Raw genomic sequence first — 22,083 nt, 5'->3', positions numbered from 1 at the left:
TGTTGTGGAAACACACAACGGAATACAGACAGAGATATGGATTGCCAATGATACACCAGGTGACGTGTGGGCAGGCTCGAAGATAGAAGACCTCTGGCATGAGAAGAGCTGATTCCCACACAGCCTCCACCACCAGCGGGCCTGAAGAACACCGGAGCCGCCAAGTCCCGAGTCCCCAGGTGGCCTCTGCCTTCGGCTGTCGACCCTGGTACTGCTGGCAGAGAACAGAGAAAATCCAGGTGAGTGTGAATCCGCACACTCAGTAGTCCACTCACAGTCAATGTTCTCCAAGGAGGGAGCACCTCCACCTCCAATCACACACTCGTGCAGCTCCTGTGTAACCACTTATCTGCTACGGAGCGTGATGCGAAGTCGTCGCGGTCACGCCCTTCTCCAGCTCCGATAAGAACACCACAGGGCAAGCGGCTGCAAGGAAGAGTTACGTTAGCAGAGAAATTTACCACAGAGAAGATTACCTCTTGGTTGCTGATTTCTCGGCGGGGAGGTGGAGTTGTAGTCCGGCTTTTATGGTGATGTGGTGAATGAGTGACAGCTGGTGCAGATGATGAATGACAGCTGTCACTCTCCGTTGCTCCGACGCCCTCTCGTGCTTGAAGCCTGCACTCCAAGCAGGGTGCCATCTGGTGGTGGTGGGCCAGCAGTACCTCCTCTTCTGGCGGCCCACACAACATATTGGCCCCTGTGGGCATTCAACCCCCCTGTCCCAGGCCTGCACAATAATGGGAGGACCGTTCCATCAAACCCCAGGGAAGGGGAGAAAAGAAAAACAACCCACATGTAAACACACAAACAAAAATGCCAAAAAACCCCCCCCTCCTCCCCCCCAAACGACACGCAGGGACCAACACCCCCCAGAGGGCCACCCGCCAGCTCCAGGAGTAATAACCACGGCCGAGGTCCCTCTGGGATCCACCGTCACCCACGGGGACTACCAGCGCCCCCCAGAGGACCACTCGTCAACCCCAGGAGACGCCTCCCCACACAACCAATGGACCCAGCCCCGGCCGCCCACGGCTAGATGGACCCAACGCCTTTTCCCCCCCAGAGGACAACACAGTCAAACCCTGAGGGTGGAAACGGGGGGAGGAAAAACAAAACAAAAACCCCAAACCCCCCCCCCCCCCCCTCCCGAGTGCAGAGGCCACCTGGGAAACGCCCAGTACAACCTAACTGCACCCCTCCAGCAATGCCGACACTACGGCACCCCCGGCTGGAGTCAGAGGAGAAGAGAGGGCATAACAAAAAACAAAGAGAAAAAACAACCCAAATACCACCCCATCACCCCCCAGGGGACCGTTCCACCTAACCCCGGGGAGGGGGGAAACAAAAAGAAACAAAAGAAAAAAAAACAGACCAACACACAGTTGTTTGGGTCCCCGTCTTTCTTTCTTTTTTTTTTTTTTTGTGTAACAAAGGCCGCAGGATCACACCCCCAGACAAACAGTGGACAACAAAAAAAACAAAAGCCCACACAAAAACCCACTCAAAAAACACCCACACAAAATGAACCAACACAAAACAAATCAGTGAGTTATACCGTCAAGCTCAACCACATGGAACACACCTGTTCCTACTCAAGAGCTCAACCACATGGAACACACCTGTTCCTACTCAAGAGCTTGACGGTACCGTGATTCAGTCACCACAAGGGGGAACCAGAGTGCTAAAAAATGAAAAACCCCCTTTGGTGACAAAAAACAAACGAGCTGCATCTTCGTGCGCAGCTGTGTGCAACACAACCAAAATGTGCTCAACTAAATAACGCCGGAGCTGAAACAACAGACGCAGTAGTTACCTTTTATCCGGGGAAACGGGGCTACGACTGTAGCACAGGAAGCCCAGCGACCCGTGCTAACAGAGCTCCGCCGTGCGCGTGAACCCATTACAAACGCACTCTTGCAGCTCCCGTTTAAGCCTCTTATCCGGTCGGAGTGTGACGCGAAGCTGTCGCCAGTCACACTCCACCACGACCCACGGATAAGGCACAAACACAGGACACGGCTGCAAGAGAGCACAAATTAGTATCCAGTAATGGGTTCTCAAACACGCACCTTCCGGGCGGAGAGCCCCGCAACTGATCCGGATAACCACTGAACGTCTGCTGCCGCCTTCCCGGCGCGTTACCGTCTCTGCTACTGCTGGGTCCGTGATGTTTGGCCAGAGACTACTGTTATGTGTCGGACGCAGCTCGGAGAACCGACCAGCATTTGAAGGACCCAGTATGAAATAAGCAGAGCACGGTACAAAGGCTAACTGAATTTAATACATAACAGTGATCATAATAATAATAAAAGGTGCGGCCTGGCGTGGTGCGCTCCCAGCAGCGCTAATGGTCCGGAGCCAGAAGCTGTTTCGGACCCAAGGACCCCGCTGACACCCCCCAGGTGGCCGCAACAACCGAGTCTGTGAAAGAAGGAACCATTATGTGAGTCCACACTCTACACACAGAACACTTAAAGGTGTACAAACAGCAAACACTTCCTGGCTTGATTACTGATCAGCTTCCAACCTGCAGGCATGGAACATCCCGTTCACAAATCACCACCGCAGTGGAAGCTGATACATGACTAACATACAGCTCAATACAATAAGGTGTGAGGGACACCACATTTACTGACTGTATAACTGTTAGTCACAAAATCCAACGTACCTCAGGAAGTGTGCTGACGAGCGTGAGACCTCACCCTCTCCTCTTTCACAGACCGTGCATCAAACCTGGACCTTCTCAGCGTCCGCTGCTGATGAGATGGCTCCCAAGACGACGATCTCACCCGTCTGGTCACAAGGTCGAGTCTCTGGCAAATACACACTGTGCACTCCAGTCTTAAATGCCAACATGCTCCAATCCATCCAGATGCACCTCAGCTGTGAGTCCTGACGAGTCGCAGGTGATCAGGGTGAGGTCCTGACAGCCTCAGCAACACAGCCACTCAGTCCCAAATGCACGCCACCTGGGAGGAAACACAAAAGGCAAACAAACCGGCAGCCAGGCCCCCCCAGCCATACAACACTCTAGTCAGGAAAAACACTGTAGGAATGTAAGTACTTATCCGTGTAGCAATCTCCTGCTGTTCTTCTCTCTGTACAAAGGCAAAAAGTATTTTCTAGTCAAAGAATAATTCGCTGGCTGGATATGTTACCTTCTGGGTCGAACGGTATCTCGGCAAAGAGGTGGAGATGTCGTCTGGCTGATATACCGACACTGATCCGACGAATGGTGACAGCTGTCAAAGATGATGAGCGGCAGCTGTCACTCTGGCTGCTCCTGTGAGGCGGCAGCGCCCTCTGGTGCCTGGAGCCCGCACTCCAGGCAGGGTGCCCTCTGGTGGTGGTGGGCCAGCAGTACCTCCTCTTCAGTGGCCCACACAACAGCCTCCTTAGAATGGCAGTAATTGTGAGGTGACAAAGCCCAACAGTGGCATTCAATAATTCAATGGAAAACCTGTCATTTTGCAACTATTTCTTATAAACATTCTGAAAAAATATTAAACTTTTGCACAATTTGTAATGGAAACCCAGCAATTTCAAACATTTAAGAACACCGAAAGTTCCATTCACATATGTTGTCTAAGGTATCCTTGTGTAAAGTCGTCCAGATACATGCATACAATAATTTCATATAAATGACAACTCTGCATCACCCTGGTGGGGAAGCACTGACCTCACAGATGTTGGAAAGAGCTCTTGAATATAGACGGTACATATAGAAACAGCCTATGTCAGACAAAAATGTCCTGCTACAGCTAATGATGTAACAGCAATTGGATATCCTGGGGGGAGAGGACAAGCTCAAGGTCAAACAAACAATACTTTACAGTGTCCATCAACTGGCAGAGGAGGCATTTTATACTTGGATCTGTAGTTTGTGTTGGCACCATAAAGCAGACTGAAGTTACTCACTAAATTACTGACCAACTGAATGAACATATATTCGAGCAAAATATTTTAAATCACTGTCAGACTGGTTTCAGGTGCTCAACTGAAACAGCTTTTGCAGACATTACTGATTACCTTTATGATCAGATGTCTGTTTGGATTTAACTGTAACTCCAAACAGACAGAAGTGTTATGTGTCGGACGCAGCTCGGAGAACCGACCAGCGTTTGAAGGACCCAGTATGAAATAAGCAGAGCACGGTTCAAAGGCTAACTAAATTTAATACATAACAGTGATAATATAACAAAAAGGTGCGGCCTGGCGTGGTGCGCTCCCAGCAGCGCTAACGGTCCGGAGCCAGAAGCTGTTTCGGACCCAAGGACCCCGCCGACACCCCCCAGGTGGCCGCAACAACCGAGTCTGTGAAAGAAGGAACCATTATGTGAGTCCACACTCTACACACAGAACACTTAAAGGTGTACAAACAGCAAACACTTCCTGGCTTGATTACTGATCAGCTTCCCAACCTGCAGGCATGGAACATCCAGTTCACAAAACTCCACTGCAGTGGAAGCTGATACATGACTAACAAACAGCTCAATACAATAAGGTGTGAGGGACACCACATTTACTGACTGTATAACTGTTAGTCACAAAATCTAACGTACCTCAGGAAGTGTGCTGACGAGCGTGAGACCTCACCCCCTCCTCTTTCACAGACTGTGCATCAAACCTGGACGTTCTCAGCATCCGCTGTTGATGAGATGGCTCCCGAGACGACGATCTCACCCGTCTGGTCACAAGGTCGAGTCTCTGGCAAATACACACTGTGCACTCCAGTCTTAAATGCCAACATGTTCCAATCCATCCAGATGCACCACAGCTGTGAGTCCTGACGAGTCGCAGGTGATCAGGGTGAGGTCCTGACAGCCTCAGCAACACAGCCACTCAGTCCCAAACGCAAGCCACCTGGGAGGAAAACCAAAAAACAGAAACAAACCGGCAGCCAGGCCCCCCCCAGCTATATAACAAGAAGTGTGATAGACGCCTTTTGCTGTTGTGTGCAGGAGGTTGAATACCTATGGATTCAGAGCTATTTTGTGGACCATACCCCGAATTTTGCTTTGGGTGGGGCCACATCTGGCACACTCCCTGTAGAATGTGGCATCCTTCAGGGATCAATCCTCTGTCCCCTTTGGTTCACACATTACATACATAATCTCCACAGTGTTGTCAAATTTAGTAATGTTGTCCTATGTTCTGATGACATTGCTTTGTTGGTCTCTGGAAAATATATAATGGATATTCAAGCCAAGCTAACAGCCGATCTTGAAGCTGTTGTTGCTTCAGCTCAGTGCTCAGCTCAGTGGCAAACCCTAAATGTAATGACCAAATGCATGGTGTCTGGGTCCAAGCAAAAGATAGCCAAAGAAAACTAAACACAGAAGGTTAGTATTTACGGTGAAACATTGGAAGTAGTAGATCAGTTTAAATACTTGGGTATGTTTCTGGGTTTCTGGATTGAAAGTATTATGAAAGTATTATCATTGTACAAAGATCTCACAAAGGATCACTTTTCTTTCTTGTATCCATCCTTTTGTGTCAGAGTCCACTACCAATCGTCTTTATAAGACAATGATAGCACCACAAACTGTATATGGGGTACTTTGTGGCCAAAGAAACCTAGGTTAAATATTGATCAAATACCAAAGTTGCAAAATAGGGCTAGCTGCATGATCCTTCCGTGTAGTAAATGGACTCACATTTCAGAGTTTCACAGTTTGCTTCAATGGCAGACATGTGATGTCATTGTCCACAAAGCAATTCTAGTCAAAACTTGTCTTTTGGGATTTGTCCCCTCTTATTTAAAGGTATAGTACCACTGGTTTCTTTTTTAAGATTTAAGTCATAAAAAAGAATTTTCTTTGGCACCACTATAATTTTATACCTTAGCATTTTGATAAGGGGTTCAGAATATGATATTGCCAATACAAACAAAATTCATGCTGTCTGGAAACAATTTAGAATTTCAATCTCTGATGGGGAGAAATTCAAGGGATCAGATGCAATAACCAACATATGGCAGATTTAGAAGTGATTTACAAGAAATCTTATGGATGTCAATGTAAGATGGGTCACAGGTAATCTCAAACTCTCATGCATGCGCACATGCACTTCCTCTTGTAGTTAGTCTGCATGACGGCGAGGAAGGAATAGACAATATTTTCTATGGAATTTCTCCCCAGAAAAATATGTCCTCTTCATTAAAATGAGCTGTAATTTTGCAACATGTTACAAAAATAAACCTACATCATAATACTTGGATTTCGGTAGATTTCGGCCCTTTCTGGGGTACTTTGGACACCACTGCCTTAGTATTTCTTCTGCTTTTCATGTTGCTTAATGCTGACAAATTATACTGTATTTGTTGTCTTTCTGCTGCCTGATTCTGTTGTTCTTCTATTTTTTTCTCTCTGTTTGAGGTATGGCTCCACTTTTTAAATCTTACTATTACTAACCCTACCCCTTCCCCTAACCCTTCCCCTAACCCTAACTCCCCAGACCCCCCTGCATCACTTTTCATTTTGTGCTCCTGTCACAGAATATATTCAAATTAATTTGTGCTCCCCTTATGAAAATGTGACACTTTTCATGACAATATCATGAACCAATAGATTCATGTATAGTTTGTGATGTTGAATCATGAAATGCCATTAGATATGGTAGGGCGATAAACTGGCATCCTGTCCAGGGTGCACCCCGCTTCATGCCCTGTGATTGATGGGATATGCTCCAGCACCAAACCCCCATGACTCTACATTAGAGTAAGGGGGTATAGAAAATGAATGAATAAATGAATGTTGGGTGGAGGCTGATACAGGATGAGTGTCTTCTTCAGGTTGGTGTGAAGACCTAACTTGGTGTAGGCTTTTTTGGCGGTTTCTGAAGAACTGTTTATTCTTGTACCACTTTGTAAAATGTGTATTTCTGCTACTAATTTGGACATTTTAACATAGAGATTGGCTTGCTTTTAGAACTAGGCTCAAGTGGCCATCTGTGGAACTGTAGGTTTTGGCACTTCTTTGTATTAATTTGATTAGTTTTTGAGTATCAGAGATTGCTGCTTGGGTGCCACAGACAAACAAACAGAATGGATTGTGTGGTAGATGATGTAGAATCTGCCTTGGTCTGTCGGTTGGTGGAAATAATAATGATTCAAAAGAAAACAATAAAAATGTTTTTGCTGGATCCAACTGTACCATATGCTTTACCTTCAGGAACAGCTAGGATGAATATGCAAAGGAATCCTGATGCCAGAAGTGTTGAAATGAATGATATTTTCCTCCCCACAATCTCCAACAGCCATATACAAAGAATATGTGCTAGTATATCAAAAAGACCAAACAGGAGCTGTGTCAGAAAGATGTTCAAGCCCAGATTTCCAATACTGAAGTACAGGCTGAAGAGGGCAAGACTTATCGAAAACCTGAAATGGTAAAAAGACTTAATGAAATTGGATATTAAAACAGACACTCCAGTCATATTGGTAATCAAGCATTGTGTTATGTTGTTTTTTAGGTGTTCATAACACTCAAAGAGAAAGGCTGCTTCATTACGTCATTTTGGAGAGGACCATGACAACTGGGAGAAAAGGAATTCAGCATGAAACAGAGCTTATTCTAAATTTGTACCAAGTAAAATTTGAGCCCAAAGTAGGAGTGGGAGATGAACACATTATTGGTCATGTTGACAAGTTAACTTTTGTGTTAAGGATCCCTTGAATGGAATATAGATTGCATCTGGACTCATATTGTCCCAGGTGTTATGTAAACATGACTGATTTTACACCTGCTGGTACCAGTTATAAACATTGGACCCACACACACACACACACGTGTGTGTGTGTGTGTGTGTGTGTGTGTGTGTGTGTGTGTGTGTGTGTGTGTGTGTGTGTGTGTTCAGTGACTTAATGACAGTCATTTAAGTCATCTGTGTTTCCAACATTTTTGAATTTTACATTAGAATTTAAATCATTTCATATCCACTCTTTTAGCATTCATAAATTTAAATAGTGGATTTTGTTGAAATTTTAACTTACCATGCCAAGCCCATGATAAATAAATGTTTGATCAGTACAGGTGAACTGAAAACAATTTTAATGCCTCCATCATTGACTTCTTTCACCACTATCTGTAACAACAACAACAATTTATGTCAAAACAAAAACAAACCAAATATACGAGTACAATCCATTATTATTGTTATTATTGTTATTATTATTATTATTATTATTATTATTATTATTATTATTATTTGTAGTAGTACTAGCAGTAGTAGCAAGTCTTGTTAACAACTTTAGGAATATTACTTTATTATACATCAAACTAGTAGGGATGAAAGGATGCACAAAAATTAGAATATAGTAAAACCATAGTTTTGAGATCATGGTACAGTATTTTTTAATGAACAACAGAGAGAGAACTTTGTAAGGGGGATTAATTTGCGTAAATATTTAAAACCTATATTCTCAACAACACAGATACAGTTGTGCTCAAAGGTTTACATACCCTGGCATAATTTTTGGTTTTGTGGCCATTTTTCAGAGAATATGAATGATAACACAAAACTTTTTTTCACTCATGGTTAGTGCTTGGGTGAAGCCATTTATTGTCAACTGTGTTGACTCTTTTCTGTTGTCATAATGACAACAGAAACTACCCAAATGACCCTGTTTCAAAGGTTTACATACCCCTGTTCTTAATAGTGTGTGTATTGCCTCCTTTACATCAATGACATTAGTCTTTCTTTCATTTTTTTTCATTTTGTTTTTAAAGAAATAAATGCATTAAAAACAGTGACACACCATATGTAGCTGGCTGTGACAGCAAATGAATCTGCTTCGATGAAGTGAATCAGCCTCCAGTTTCGGATCAAGTAAACTGTACCAGCAAGGACACACTGCCCGACTGCTCCAAATAGCAAAGCCACACATGCTCCCCATGATTCGCTTACTCACACCTATCCACTCAGTGGCTTCAAGAAGGAAAAGATATGATTTATTCATTTTATGTCACATCGAAACATCAACTCATACAAAACAAGTTCAAGGGAAACAATTCAGGCTTGAACATTTTACAAATTCACTACAGATGCATTTATTATATCTATTGGATTGTCATGCAAATTTGAAAAAACCTTAATCATCATATAACATGACTGCTGCGATAGGACCCCCCCCCACACACACACACAGTGACACATAACTGGAGTAAGCGGCTATTGAACATGGATCAATCATACAGACAGTGTTACCACAGTTACTTTGAAACAGTAATCCAATTACTGATTACTGATTACTCCTTGAAAAAGTAACTTAGTTACTTTACTGATTACTCAAGTGTAAAAGTAACTAAGTTAGATTACTAGTTACTTTTTAGTTACTTTTCCCAGCTGCCGACAACAACCCTCTGCCACCTCAACATGACAATGATACTTGTTTTGCCAAAACTCACTTTATAGTCACCCTTTCTTGACTTCAATGAAAATAAATACTTGTTTATAAAAAGTAAAATAAAGACCTCTTTCTTGACCTCATATTTAACTGTTGACAGCACTGTAACAGTAAAACTTGCAATTTCTAACCTACGAGGTCTGTCAATAAAGTATAGGTCCTTTTTATTTTTTTCAAAAACTATATGGATTTCATTCATATGTTTTTACATCAGACATGCTTGAACCCTCGTGCGCATGCGTGAGTTTTTCCACGCCTGTCGGTGACGTCATTCGCCTGTGAGCACTCCTTGTGGGAGGAGTCGTCCAGCCCCTCGTCGGAATTCCTTTGTCTGAGAAGTTGCTGAGAGACTGGCGCTTTGTTTGATCAAAATTTTTTCTAAGCCTGTGAGACACATCGACGTGGACACAGTTCGAAAAATTAAGCTGGTTTTCAGTGAAAATTTTAACGTCTGATGAGAGATTTTGAGGTGATACTGTCGCTTTAAGGACTTCCCACGGTGCGAGACGTCGCGCAGCGCTCTCAGGCGCCATCATCAGCCTGTTTCAAGCTGAAAACCTCCACATTTCAGGCTCTATTGATCCAGGACATCGTGAGAGAACAGAGAAGTTTCAGAAGAAGTCGGTTTCAGCATTTTATCCGGATATTCCACTGTTAAAGGAGATTTTTTTAAAGAAAGACGTGTGGACGGATTGCAGCGTCGGCTCGCAGCCGCCGCGACGCTCCGCCACAGGAAAAACACCTCCGTTGGAAGCCTTAAGGACAAGTTGGAACATGTCCAGCTGTTAAACAATTTCTCATATACTCACTCCACTGAAAGCCATCAAAAGCCGCCTGGATTTTACAAATGGTTATCAACACGGAGGTGTTTTTCCTGTGCCGCCGCACCGCGCCGGCTGCGTCCCGACGCGCGGACCCGTCCGCACATCTTAAAACCAACCTATTTAGTGTCCATTGTGTGTACTGCATGTATTTCTAACAATGCATATTGTCTCATTGCAACAATATTAACCCTCTGGGGTCCAAGGGCATTTTTTGGACAGTTCACTCGCCTGGCATAAATGTTTTATTATGGCTGTTAACAGCTCTCCCTGCATCCCACAATCAAGTTTTATGTCTCTTCTTTTTCAGGATAACCTGTTTTTTCATAATATATATGCTTTTGTTGTGTTTTATAAGTGTAATAAAGGTTTACAATAAAAAAATATCAAAGGAAAAAATAAAGTGAAAAATAATTTTCCACACACAGCAAACTATAATAAACAACTGTTTTGACACTTTCTAAAGGTAATTTGAGGTCTTGTGTGAAACACTGTACAACAAAAAAGTTCAAACAATAAACACAAATGCACATTTTGAACAATATATACAAAAATGGTCTATGCATTTATGCTCCAGTCTGAGGAGTGACCTCTCTCCCTCACCTCATTGATATGATAAACAGTGCTTTATCCCAGAGGGAGAGAGCCACAGAGTTATCCAGTAACATTCAAATGCAAACTGGTGGAGCAATCCTGATAGTTACACATTCTTTGTTTGAGCACGTAAGATTGTCATGCGAGGCTCTCCGTCCACTGTGCGTAATGGCGCAGGGTGCATTGGAGGAGTTAGGGGGCTATTCAAACGGGCCAACTAGTAATATATCACTTCTGAAAACGATCTTTGGCTTTTCACGTGAGGTGAATCTGACCTACGATTGGATTTTGGAAAAACCATGTGACGGTAAACCAATTCCAATTGGACACTCACATTGCGCACGTCATCACACAGCTTCTATGAGGAGTACAAAGATGGCCGACGGTGGATCGAACGTCTGCGGAGTTAACTTTTCAGCAAAAAAAAAGTAAGTTTTTATCTCATATCATTAAAAGTTATTTATAACTTAGTAAAGCTTGGTCCCAGCTGTCGTATACGACGGCGTCGGCGCCAGAGGGTTAAAGGATTATTAGCTGACAGTGAGGACTGTACGGGGAAATATCAGACTGACGTGTTGTCAGTACGGACCGAGCAAAGCGAAAAACACGGAGGTCTGTTATCTCTGTACAGACCGAGTGAGTGAGGTTAATAATTTATTATATGGCTATTATATATAAACGCGCAAACTTACAGTATCGCCTGAATATGAAAGCTGCTGACGGCTCGTAGTCCGACCTGTCGCTTCACCTCCATGAAGAACTTGCTAACAGATGGTCCAGTCATTAGCTGGTAAGCTTTTAATCTGTATGTTTTGTTGTGTGGGCCGCTGAAGAGGAGGTACTGCTGGCCCACCACCAGAAGGCGCCCTGCCTGAAGTGCGGGCTTCAGGCACGAGAGGGCGCTGCCGCCTCAGGAACAAGCCGTGGTGACAGCTGTCACCCATCATCCGTGACAGCTGTCACTAATCATCACATCTGGTATAAAAGCAGGAAGACACCTCCACCAAACTGCCGAGATATCATCTTCATCTGGAAGTAATACTCTCAGCCTTTTTGTGAGATTTATAAATCTGTTATTGTGAGTGTTTGCAGGAGAACCGGTCGTTTTTGCGGAGGCTGTGCAAGACGGCGCTCCTTTTCATCTGAGACCGCTGCAACGTGTTGAGTGAGAGGTGGAGGTGGCATTCCCACCATTGTTACTGGGTGTTCACACACCCACCCTTTGACTGTCTTTTGCTTTCTGCCAGCAGTACCAGATCCGACACGCCGGGAAGGTGGCCACCTGGCGACTCCGGGACTTGGCGGCTCCAGTATTCCTCGGGTTCAGGTGGCGGTGGAAATCGTGTGGTTCCGATTCGTTTCCAGACGGGCGTCTCCTATCGTCGAGCCTGCCCACACGACACCTTTATTAATTGACTGTTGCACATTCTGAATCTGCTGTGTTTGGTTGTGACATTCACAACAGTAAAGTGTTATAATTTGTCTCCTTCCATTGTCCGTTCATTTACGCCCCCTGTTGTGGGTCCGTGTCACTACACTTTCCCAACATGTTTTTTCAGATGCTGTTTAGATATTATGAAGTATGTTCATATCTGACTTTGTTTTTCTAATCATATTTTAACTTCCTGGTTTGTAATGAAAATAAGTGTTTTGGGGCCAATTGTCATGGAAACCGTTCTGATATGGGAAAATGTCAGCCCAATCAGAGCGCACGTAGCGTCACAGCCATATAATAAGTGGAGTTGTAGTTTATTTCTTGATTGTTTGTGTAACTCAGATACACAGTACATCACCAACTAAACAGCACTTACGATTCGGCAAAAGGTCCAAATATGAGTGAACCAACACCAAAGCCAGCCATGAACACAGCCTGTGCCACTTTCACAATGTAAGCTTTGTCACAGATGAGATCAAACTGCAAAATGATGATAAAATTAGGAATATGATTATTAAGTATACAACAGTCACACTTATTACTTACATCAGTTTCTATGGTGGCCTTGTACAGTGTATTATAGTATATCCATCCGTTCTGGCAGACTGCGGTCTCATTGAGTCCATACTCTCTAATAGCACTAATATCTCACTCCACAGGTACAAACATCAGACACACACACGAGAGCATATCACCCCTGTGTTAGCCTCGCTCCACTGGCTCCCAGTCACATTTAGGATTGATTTTAAGATTCTGCTGCTTGTGTTCAAGTGTTTAAATGGTTTGGCTCCCGAATACCTCTCTGAGCTTTTGACTCCTTATGTTCCGGTCAGATCAGTGAGGTCAGAAAGCCAGTTTTTATTAAATGTGCCCAGATCTCGATTAAAAACTCGAGGTGATCGGGTTTTTTCAGTGGCTGCGCCTAAACTTTGGAACAGTTTGCCTTTACACATCAGAGCTGCTTCATCTCTAGAGTCTGTTCTTAAGACTCATTTTTATGCTTTGGCTTTAATACAGTTTAAGCTGTGTGTGTCTGGTCTTATGTGTCTTGTATATTTGGAATTTTAATGCTTTGTTGTTTTTTTGTGGTATGGTTTTTGATATTGTTTTTATTGTGAAGCACTTTGGGTAGCTGTTGTTGTAATGTGCTATATAAATAAAATTGACATTGACATTGTGGTCAGGTTAGCATCAGCATGGAGGATCCAGTCTGTGTTACAGTGTCTCTCTGGATCTGACTGGATAAAAACAAAACTAGCTAAGACAAAAGAATTAATTAAATATGGAGATGAAACCGCAGTCAGAGTCAACTTCTGGAATAATCCAAATTCTCCAATGTTTTGGAGGATCTCTCCAAAATCAGTCATGTTGATTGTTAATTCTTCCCCCAGTTCTTTCTGTAATACTGCCCCTTACAAAGTATAAACTCGAACTATTCCGCACTTTTAAATTTAGTCAAAGTCACACCAAAAATAATCACGCCTAGGCAAGAACTTCTCTTACAGACAAGATCTGCTCTTACAGAACCCAGAACAATGGATACAAGCAGTTTTTATACAGGATTACATATGCGTAACAGAGGTGGACCTTATTTCGCAAAATCCTTCTCTTATTGTGTTGGGAAGGTGTTGTGACACGGACCCACAACAGGGGGCGCTAAGGAACGGACAATGGATAAGCCAACCAGTAACAATTTAATGTTGTGGAAACACACAACGGAATACAGACAGAGATATGGATTGCCAATGATACACCAGGTGACGTGTGGGCAGGCTCGAAGATAGAAGACCTCTGGCGAGAGAAGAGCTGATTCCCACACAGCCTCCACCACCAGCGGGCCTGAAGAACACCGGAGCCGCCAAGTCCCGAGTCCCCAGGTGGCCTCTGCCTTCGGCTGTCAACCCTGGTACTGCTGGCAGAGAACAGAGAAAATCCAGGTGAGTGTGAATCCGCACACTCAGTAGTCCACTCACAGTCAATGTTCTCCAAGGAGGGAGCACCTCCACCTCCAATCACACACTCGTGCAGCTCCTGTGTAACCACTTATCTGCTACGGAGCGTGATGCGAAGTCGTCGCGGTCACGCCCTTCTCCAGCTCCGATAAGAACACCACAGGGCAAGCGGCTGCAAGGAAGAGTTACGTTAGCAGAGAAATTTACCACAGAGAAGATTACCTCTTGGTTGCTGATTTCTCGGCGGGGAGGTGGAGTTGTAGTCCGGCTTTTATGGTGATGTGGTGAATGAGTGACAGCTGGTGCAGATGATGAATGACAGCTGTCACTCTCCGTTGCTCCGACGCCCTCTCGTGCTTGAAGCCCGCACTCCAAGCAGGGTGCCATCTGGTGGTGGTGGGCCAGCAGTACCTCCTCTTCTGGCGGTCCACACAACAGGACCCCCCCCTCAACGGGCGCCTCCTGGCACCCGACCAGGTTTATCCGGGTGACGATGGTAAAACTCAGCCAGGAGGGCCGGGTCCAGGATGAAGCTCCTCTTCACCCAGGAGCGTTCTTCGGGTCCGTGCCCCTCCCAGTCCACCAGGTATTGGAACCCCCGGCCCTTCCGACGGACGTCCAGGAGCCGACGCACGGTCCATGCCGGCTCCCCGTCGATGATCCGGGCAGGAGGCGGTGCAGGTCCAGGAGTGCAAAGTGGAGAGGTGTGACGGGGTTTTCAAACGGAACACATGGAAGACAGGTTGGATCCGCAGTGAAGCTGGCAGCTTCACCCACCAGAAGTGCTGCTGGACAACTGCCACGGTCCTACGCACCCCGGGATGACAGGAGAGCTTGGGCCCGTGACAGAAGTCCAAGACGGCATACGCAGCTGCACTCCGGCGCCCCTGTCTCATCGACAGCAGCACGCTCAAAGCAGTCTCGCCTCTGTTGGGATGATCAAAAACCTGTTTGAACTCCCGCACAAACCCAGCGTAAGACGTTAGGAGCCGTGAGTTCTGCTCCCAGAGCGCCGTAGCCCAGGCGCGTGCCTCTCCTCGAAGCAAATTACCGTATTTTCCGGACTATAAGTCGCACTTTTTTACATGTTTTGGCAGGGGGTGCGACCTATACTCCAGTGCGACTTATAAATGAAAAATATACCGGTAGATTCTCAATTAATTTACCGTAATAAAACAATTTTACGTGACAGAGTTGCTCTATGTTTTAAAATGGCCACCGGAAATGGAAATGCAATGCATCATGGGCACTGTAGTATGGCAGCCGTCCTATAGATTACGCTGGTCACGATAACCAATCAGAGAACAGAACAATGGATGCGTATTCCTCACTTCACCCAGACAATGATTGTGAAACAGTGTGTGAAGCAGACGAACACGGTGCTTATTCTGGGAGGGCTAACAAAACAGCTTCAACCCTTGGATATCAGTGTGAGCAGAGTTGATGCTGAGAGCTGCATGGGAGCAATGGGTGAGCGACGATGGAGGATTAGCATCTGCACTTGGAAGGAGCTGGCTTCGACACCACAGGTCGGTCATGAGCTGTGCAGGTAGGTGCTGCATGGTTCGGCTCGCAATGTGGTCCGCAAAATACAAACATATCCGTAGGTAAAATGCAGCTCACGAGAGGGCACTCAAGGCTTGTGTGACTGTTCCTGCGACTTCTGACTACCATAGAAAAATTAAAATTTCGACATTACTGATAACTTAACAAGACAACGGAGAAGGCCAGAAAAAAATGCCACCAAAAAGAAAAGCATACTCTGCAGATTACAAGTTGCGACTGGTGAAATATGCATCCGAAAATGGTAATCGAGCAGCAGAGAGAGAGTTTGGAGTGAGTGAGAAACTTGTGAGGGACTGGAGGAAAGCAGAGGTTACTCTAACCACCATGAAAAAAACAAAAAACTAATCACGGGCTAAAAGCTAGATGGCCACAGCTAGAGGAACGAGTCCGCACATGGGTGCTCGAACAACGTGCAGATATTATCATCATAATATCATAATATTATCATCTGAACTTTCATGTTAAGTTAACATACTTGTATGTCCATGCGACTTATACTCCAGTGCGACTTATCTATGGTTTATTTTTCTTTATAATGGATAAAGTGGCTGGTGCGACTTATACTCCGGTGCGACTTATAGTCCGGAAAATACGGTAATCACATAAGCCACCCGGCTAGCGTTCAACGCATACATGATTGGACGCTGTGCAAATTCGAGCGAACACTGCATGAGGAAGTCTGCGCACGTCTCGACACAACCTCTGTACGGTTCCGGATAAGCCAACCAGTAACAATTTAATGTTGTGGAAACACACAACGGAATACAGACAGAGATATGGATTGCCAATGATACACCAGGTGACGTGTGGGCAGGCTCGAAGATAGAAGACCTCTGGCATGAGAAGAGCTGATTCCCACACAGCCTCCACCACCAGCGGGCCTGAAGAACACCGGAGCCGCCAAGTCCCGAGTCCCCAGGTGGCCTCTGCCTTCGGCTGTCGACCCTGGTACTGCTGGCAGAGAACAGAGAAAATCCAGGTGAGTGTGAATCCGCACACTCAGTAGTCCACTCACAGTCAATGTTCTCCAAGGAGGGAGCACCTCCACCTCCAATCACACACTCGTGCAGCTCCTGTGTAACCACTTATCTGCTACGGAGCGTGATGCGAAGTCGTCGCGGTCACGCCCTTCTCCAGCTCCGATAAGAACACCACAGGGCAAGCGGCTGCAAGGAAGAGTTACGTTAGCAGAGAAATTTACCACAGAGAAGATTACCTCTTGGTTGCTGATTTCTCGGCGGGGAGGTGGAGTTGTAGTCCGGCTTTTATGGTGATGTGGTGAATGAGTGACAGCTGGTGCAGATGATGAATGACAGCTGTCACTCTCCGTTGCTCCGACGCCCTCTCGTGCTTGAAGCCTGCACTCCAAGCAGGGTGCCATCTGGTGGTGGTGGGCCAGCAGTACCTCCTCTTCTGGCGGCCCACACAACATATTGGCCCCTGTGGGCATTCAACCCCCCTGTCCCAGGCCTGCACAATAATGGGAGACATATGATTTATAATTGTAACCTAACTCTCTTTATCCTAAGTGGTACGAACTGGTTAAATCCAGTTCTACATACACATACCAAGAAGGAACAAAGGAAAGTGAGAATAAGAATGAAACTAAAAGTATAACCCTAAATTAAATAACTACCTTAACACCAAAACAAGTACAGAAAACAAATAAAGAAAACCATAATTGAACACAAATATATCTAACATGATGCTGGCTATCCCTATTATGAAGGCTTAGGTAACCCGTTAATATTTAGCTGATGTGCCTTTTTTCTCAAATAGATGACTGCTAGTTTATTGAACTGTTAAAGCACAGTTTGGATCAGTGACACTGCACTTGGTAAACTTGTATTTGTTTTTATTTGGACTGGAGTCCAGAATGTCACAAACAGTCAGACTTTTGACTTGTTGCCAGTACGTTGAACAACTGTTTCAAAGGTCATTGATCTCATGAGTCACTACATTATATGGGGTGTACTTTATACTATTAGGCCTTTTAAAATATGTTTTAATTTAGGCAATAAACCAGTATTTTAATAGAGCCACACAGGTGATCAAAATGACACAGAAAGTTGCACGTAGCACAGCACACGTCACTGGACACAATTGTATTTTTCCTAATGTGAGGTGTGAACAGGTGTAGTGTTGGTGCTGTGGACAAACAAAAACCTTTTTCCAAACTTGAGCACAGACTTTGTCTATTTACTTACAGTGAGACAAATGATAACCCACTGTACACAAGCACACCCTACAAACCAAAATACACTGCATTAAATACATTATTTTCTTACTTTTTAAAGTTTTGTTACAAGTCACTAAACTAGTGGATTTATTATTTTAGATCTTTTTTCTGCACTTTGCCTAGCAATGCCCTTGGGTGAGTCTCATAGTGCATCCTGTTATAATGTGCCTCAGTGATGCTGGTGTTTCAGAGAAGGAGCTAGAAAGGTCTTCTCCCAACCAATGCTTCAGGTTCTAGGGTGTGGTTAAGAGGTCATAAGTGGCTTTGAGGACAGTACTTAGTTGAGGACCCTGGTGTTGAGAACCATCCCTGGTTCTCAAGACCAGGCACCTAAGTGGCTCTAATCTACTCTTTTCTACTCTTCTATTTTACTTTTCCTTTTAGATATTTAGATATATCTTAGTATACCAGCATAGTTCCACCTTAGAATTGGAATATAATATATAAAATATACCTTACTGAATTTTCATGAACCGCCTTTTTTTGCACTGACGTTACCTTGTGCAACTGAGGACTTTTTGTGACAAGTTCAAGTCCAGCTCTCCCATGTTGGTAGGTTTGACTTCTTCCACCACACTTAAAACTGGTAACTAATTTACTATTCCCATAAAGTCCAATAGGACTGAAGCATCATGGTAGTCCAACACAGGCCATTGTTTCATATGTGTTCTGATCACATTTTTTTTTTCGTTTTCCCACTTTGCTGATGGAGGTTTCATGCACCGTTATAAAGGTTACATGATTCTTGTAAATATGTCAAACTAGAAGCACCCACAGCTTGAGTTTACTTAAAAGCAAAGTTTTATTGATGTGAGTGACGTCGGTACACAGTGTGTCCTTTTTATTTGTTTAGAGTACTTGATGTCATTGAACTTTGTATCATACCTCCAGTCCAAGCTCTTAACTGGCATTTCTGAAACAGCAGGGACTGGATATAGAATTAATGATTTGTGACTGTGTGTAAAAATGGCTATAATTCCTAAATGGTTAATGCAACACTTTTGTTCAACACCTTAAATTAATGGTGAAAGTCTACACTACAGGTACATCTTGATTGTTTCATTTTACTTCCATTTTACTTAGGTTGGAAGGAGGGTTGAAGACAGTGGTGGACACAGTTCCGCTAACCGCTAATTAGGGAAGCTAACATTTTTGTTCACAAATTAGCTTAGCTAATTTGTGAATTAGCTAAGATAATTTCCAAGTTAGCTTTTTAGCTAACTTTGAAAACCATCAGTGGACCAATTAGCTTCTGCTAAATTTAGTTCTGATAACTTTCAGTTTGCTAACATTTTTTTTTTTGCTAGTAGAGATAAAGCTAAACGGTCAGAGACATCTGTAAAACCCAAAATCCTACATGTTAATTTCTGTTGTGTGCTTTGCAATAAACAGACTGCTGTGAGGTGCTCAGTCCTCCTCCAGTGAAAGCAGGTGGACCAGCTGCTATTGCAAAGAAGAAGAGGAACATGTATGTTACTTTTAACATGCTGATACTCACAAGTGGGCAGGAGTCATGAAGTGCAAAACAACTTTCACTCATGGTTTCATTTAAAACCAACAAATTCCAGACAGTTTATTGAAAATAACGGCAACTCTGTCATATGTTTTAGTTTTAAAGTGATGCATGAATTCTGAAGGCTTGACATTTGACGTTATATATACGGCTTGGGACTCCAGTGAGGGTGGTCACATCGCCTCCTCTCTTCCTTATCTCTGCTTCAACCTTCAAAGTCCCTACTTCACCATTCTGTGAATTCTTCATACTATATTGGATTAACCATGGAATTGATCAGCTGGTCTCTGAATGCTATTGACACCATTTTTTTGTCCAAGAAGATCAGGGCCGGGGGACCCTGTGTGCCCAGATGGAACCTACCCTGCAGGCTATGTTCTTGATGCCTGGGAGACGTGGCGAGTTGCATGCTTTGCGCAATTCTCTGTGGAGGACGTCGAGGATTTATTTATATTTGGTTTCATAGTAGGAGGGCTGGTACTTATTGGCTTATGTGCTGCCCTGACCTACCGGAGAATTGGCAAGACAGCTGCCACCAGAACCACGACCCCTCACCTCTCCATCATGATTAATGAGTTGGGCAAGGCGATGCATTCTCAGACTGCGTTAACCCTTGAACTCAGACGCAAATTGGATAACATCTCGGAGCAAATGTGCACCTTGCAGAGGAAGACTTCAGAGACCGGGGAATATTCATAATTTGGGATCTATTTTGTTCATGTGAAACTGTAAAAGTGTTTTTCACTGCTCAGCCACAAACACGGCAGGCTTAACAGCTTCTGAAGGACAAAATGCCCCATTGTTTTCCTCCAGAAGAATGTCTACGGCCTTGGTGAACATTCGGCTGCCCCTTATCTTCTCTAACTCCCACACAGACAGAACTGACTCACACAAGGACAGAGACTGAAAGCATGCTCCAACTCCCCTCCTCCTGCCCCCCACCACACACCCCATCCCGGCCCCCGCTCACGGCACTCCCCCCCCCCCCCCCCCCCCCAAGCTGGCGGCGTGACTCATGTTGCTGCGGCCCTCACCCACTTTGCCTCAATTCAGATGACAGACTGCTTCAAGTTTAGAGCACATAAACAATGTCAAATGTATATGTGTTGTCTTTAATTTTGATGTGTTCCATTATTACAGTAAACAAGTAATAATTGTGGATTAATTGCTGTATTTTGTCTGAGGTAATTGAGGTGTAAACGTAATCTCGTTGTTGTTGCATTTGTAATGACACTGATAATAAATCTCATTCCATTCTAAACAGACATGTTCAGAAAGGCATTATGGGAAAATTGTAGAGGACAGTCACCAGCTGGGACAATAATATTGATCTGGAGCACCATTGATGTGTGGCATCATTCAACAAGTCCGTAATTGGCTCTCCACGTTTCTTATGTTTTTAATTATTATTTTTTATTATATATTTTATTATTATTTCAGTGTTTTTTCTGCCTAAATTCTGGAATTTTTACAGCCTCTTTCACATAACAATGTAATCGCCACATCCATCCTGAGCACTGTGTGCTCAAACATATCATTGTGTCAGCCATGCCAGTGGCGCTGAATATCTGTGAGAATGCTGGGCAGCATTTGCACGCAAACCCTTGTGCCTGCAAAGGATGCACCAGTGCCACTCGACTTTTGTGTGTGGCTGTGTGGCATGTCAGTGTCTTTTGTACAGTATGTTTGCAGACTGCTCAGGATTTGTGGCCGTATATTTCCTGTGACTCCGCATGACATGCATCGGACAGTCGGCCTTCATGCACGCACGTGCACAGAGGATCAATTGTGGTGTTTAACAGAAATGTGTGGGTTGTGCTAGGTAAAGAATAATGAAGATTTCACAGGAACCAGCAACTTAATTACATTTTAAGAACATCCAAAACGTTTTACACTCACTGTCTTGCGCTCTGTCTCTGCTCTCTGGCAGAATCCCTTGCCACCCGAGGGCCCTCTGTATGTGTGGATGATACATTACACCTACAGACTATCAAACAATAAGTCTGTTTCAATACACCACACCAATTCAGTGAGATTCCACATGAAAAATTAGTGACTTTTTACACGATTTTGTGTCTCCACCTCATCTCCACCATTCTTGTGTCAGTGAGATACTAGCCTAAGTCTCTTCAGCTGTTCCCTTGCTTTGGTTCTGCATTTGATTTAGCACAAATTGTTGGGAAGGTGTCGTAGCACGGACCCACAACAGGGGGCGCAAATGAACGGACAATGAGTAAGCCAAAAGGTAACAATTTAATGTTGTGATATTACACAACGAAATGTGTCTTAATCTCACAGTCAATAAACACCAGGTGAAGTGTGGGCAGGCTCGAAGATAGAAGACGCCCGACGAGAGAGAAGCCGCATCCCACACGGCTTCCACCACCAACGGCCTGAAGAACACCGGAGCCGCCAAGTCCCGAGTCCCCAGGTGGCCTCTGTCTTCGACTGTCGACCCTGGTACTGCTGGCAGAAAGCAGAAATATGATGTGTGAGTGTGAGTCCGCACACTCAGTAATATATAGTCCAGATACCGTTAGGAAGGAGCACCTCC

This window comes from Thalassophryne amazonica, chromosome 12 (assembly GCF_902500255.1).
Source record: "Thalassophryne amazonica chromosome 12, fThaAma1.1, whole genome shotgun sequence".
Taxonomy (NCBI): domain Eukaryota; kingdom Metazoa; phylum Chordata; class Actinopteri; order Batrachoidiformes; family Batrachoididae; genus Thalassophryne; species Thalassophryne amazonica.
Note: the sequence above shows the minus strand (reverse complement) of the source record.